The sequence below is a fragment of the Columba livia genome, chromosome 3 (genome assembly GCF_036013475.1).
Source record: "Columba livia isolate bColLiv1 breed racing homer chromosome 3, bColLiv1.pat.W.v2, whole genome shotgun sequence".
In the NCBI taxonomy this organism is placed as follows: Eukaryota; Metazoa; Chordata; class Aves; order Columbiformes; family Columbidae; genus Columba; species Columba livia.
Window position 1 is genome coordinate 71,075,093 of NC_088604.1, and position 3,693 is coordinate 71,078,785.

The window sequence follows — 3,693 nt, forward strand, 5'->3', positions numbered from 1 at the left end:
ACTGGAGTGAGGCAGCATCAAACAAACAAGGCAGGTACGTTCAGTTAATAATTCTCCTGTGCTGTGACCCCCTTTGCTGTGGCCATTCAAACAACCTTGAATTGGATGGATTACCAAATCAGACTCAATCATTTGTACTGGATACTGGGAAATGTGAAGGCACTCTCTTGTTTTGTGGAGCATGTTTTTGTTCTCAGATTGCTTGGTCCCACTTTGTTAAGGTAAAGATGAGGATCGTGCTGGTGGGCAGTATGGGAACCCACAAATAATCTAATTCTACGTAGTTTTGTATATTCAGCTTTAAGTCCCAATGGTATTTTCAGTCACAGACTTCAACTGCTGAGGTTGGAACTGCTTCTGATCTGTGCTTTTGTGTAAGCCAGTCCCCAAAACCAGACCTTGATAATGCCAATTCTGTATCAGAATTTCTTTCAACAATCATCAGTGTCCTTCTCAGGGGAAAGAAGCATCCTTCCCTCAGCTGTTCCCCATTTCTGTGTTCATTTTTGTTGTTCATGACTTGGGAGGCAGTGTTCACTGTGGTTCAGTGTATAATGTGTCTTTGCCCACCAGGCAAAGCTCCTGATACCTCTGATCTGCCCAGACCACACGGTGCATGCAAGATGCCCCATGCATTTTAGCAACACCACCTCCATCACTCCCACATGGCTCAGCTAAGGCAAACGAGGCATTCTCAGCCAGAGTGTCCTCAGGAGTTTCAACTGGTTTCCCTGGCAAGTCAGTACAGCCTTCAGAAGGGTTGGAGGGCCAGAGAAGAATAAAAATTCGGAGCAAGGTGGGAGTTCCATATATTCACCTTTGTGTTAGGAGAATGATGGTTCTAGAAAGGCCATGTGCAACAGCCACACGCCTGTGAGCACTGGTGACTAGATGAGTCCCCTGGGGTAAAAGCAGTGGTCAAAAGGTACGTGCTTTCAGGGCACAGGTGGGAAATCCACCCTGGGCCGGTGGGGAGGCAGTGGTGAAGTGGCCTTTCTGCCTCAGCTCTGAGACACTGCAGAGGCCTCTCAATCAGGAGCCAGTGGGTAGCCTGTAGTCAGGATGGGCATAGTGATGCCCATAGGAAAACAGATGGTTGGTCTTGGTAACTGTTTGGTGATCAGTTGTTTCCATGTACCATTGCATCCACAGCTCATCTGCAAACCTACCTCCACAGTCACTTTTTGAGCATATCATTCAAACTCCACCACACCTGGCAGAGGGATGGAACTCCAATATGCCTACAAGGCTTCAGAAAATCAGTGGTCAAACAGAGAAAAGAAACCAAAATTTGTTTTCCATAATGACAGTCACAGTGGAAGAAAGCACCATTCTTCTCTGCGTGGCCCGTCAGCAGGTCTGGACCCTCCAACCAGCGTGCCAGCACATGCATAGGTGAATTCCAGAAACATCCACTTCATACACATGGACATGGAAGAGACATGCTGTCCTACTGGCAGCCAGGAGTACCTCACAGAGAAATTGTGGGGACATGGATGGGAAGAAGCAGAATCAGGGGACCATTTGGGAGTGAGGAGGGCATGGAGGACCTGAAGATTTCCCATTTTCATTTAGGAGAAAGGGGGGGTCAACAAGAAATGCGAGGGAGAGCGGGTCTGGGAGGGGCATGATGAGCAGGGCTATAAACCATGTGGAGCCAAACCTTGCTTGTTCTGCCACTGACTGCATTACTTGCTCTGCCCTCAGACAGCAAATGCCATATGCTGTAGATGCATAAGACTGAAGCCGCTCTAGATCTGCTAGCAAACAGCATGGAAAAGTCTATTCACTTGGATCTCATTTAAATATTAGATCGATCAATGGCTGAGAGATTTTATGCCCATTTTCTATTAGAAACAGTGGAAGCCACATCTTTGTTCACGAAAACTATGCTCCAAACCTACCTGATTTTCTTTGGGATTTTCTAGAGAATGTGCTGTCCCAGTAACGTCCAGAAGGGTGCAGCAGATGACACTTTTTGACAAAGTGGGTGACATTAAACCCCAGCGTAAGCGAAGAAGTCAGTGAGCACTCATGAATGATACTCATGATCAGGAGATGTTTGTCCATAAGCTTGAAAAAATCCCAAGGGATTTATTATTTTGTTGCTCATATCACAGCACTAGCTTATAAGGAAGTTTGTCTTCTGCAAATATTATTTTATTTTCTTTCTCAGTTCCTTCTTTTCCTTCACAGCACAATAAACTAGGCTTACAGTTGATTGGCTTGAACTTATATAATATTAATAGGTTCAAAAGCTTTATTTTTCTCAAAGCCATATTCCATGTAGGAAAGACAGCATGCAAGTATGAAATACAGAGAAAAAAATAGAATGAAAAAGAGCGAGTGAAAAAAGCCAAATGTAACTTTATCACTGTAAGATACTGAAAAACATAGTAAAGGTTATGACAGTGAAAAATAGATGCACCTATTTGGAACAACAACAACAACAACAAATTTAGGAGAGCATAACATGGATTTTGTCTAAATTAGAAAAATTAGAAGAAGTAAGTCCCTTGGAAAGGAAAATAAATATACATAAAAAGAATAAATTAATTGTGACCTCAAACAAATGTTCTTAAATTAATTTGGAAACACATAGATATATAGCTGCACAATAATGAAAACAAAAAAGAATTTGAATTTCAAGTGTCAAATTATAAAATACTTTCATTAGGCTTTCTGTTTGGAGAAAGAGAGATTTGTACAGTCATGCTCATTCTACACCTTTGCTAACAGCTCTGCTCCGCTGTATTGGAGTGTGTATTTTCTTTAAGTGGTGAACAAAAGATTTATCAGTTAATTGAGGACATACTTCCAATCTCTTATCCAGTAAAATCTGTCAGTGGAATATAAATACTTTTACTTACTGCAGAGGGCTTGTAGAGAGGCCTTGTATAATTTTTAATTCTTAAAATCAAGATAAAGACTATTGGGAGGAAAAAAATATAGGAATAGAAAATAAAATTATTACGACTTCAAACAAGTGAGTGAGAAATCAAATATCCTTCATGAAGGACACTTCCTTCCATGAGTAAATAGTAACAGAACAATTCCTTTGAAACCCATATTTCTATACTTTCCCAAACTGAATACGTGAGTCACAAGCTCCATGAAATATAGATTAGTTATAATTTCCTTTCAGATGCAAATGTGTTCCGGTGAATCAGTTTCTATAGAACTTTGTACTTTCTCTATTTTTCCTTTCCTGATAAAGACACATAGATAGGAGTAGCAGGTGAAACAACAACCACAAGAAGTAATAGAGTGGATAGAGAGTGGTGGGGACAGGTTCTGTGTTGGTTAGCCAATTTGTTTATATTTCAGTTTGATATCTTCGATGCTTAGTCACAAAATTCCCAACCTCAAGCTGGTTTCCAAGGAGAATGAGTGCAGTGTCCTCTAATTCTCTAACAGTTTCCTGCTTCATGGTAGATTGTGTCCATTGACACAAACCTGAATGAAGTAGACTGTTAGGACACTGTTCAGATACAATGAGCACAGAGCAAGACTCAGCTCCATTCATCTGCAACATTTAGAAGACATTTTTATAAACTTTGATACCTCATTTATTGGGGGCTCCATTACCGATCATTTGCTTGTTCTCATGGATACGTACATTTTTTTTAGATGATGCCACTGATGATGGTGATTACTATTGATATCAGAGCCTACACCTAAAGTCAGAGCCCA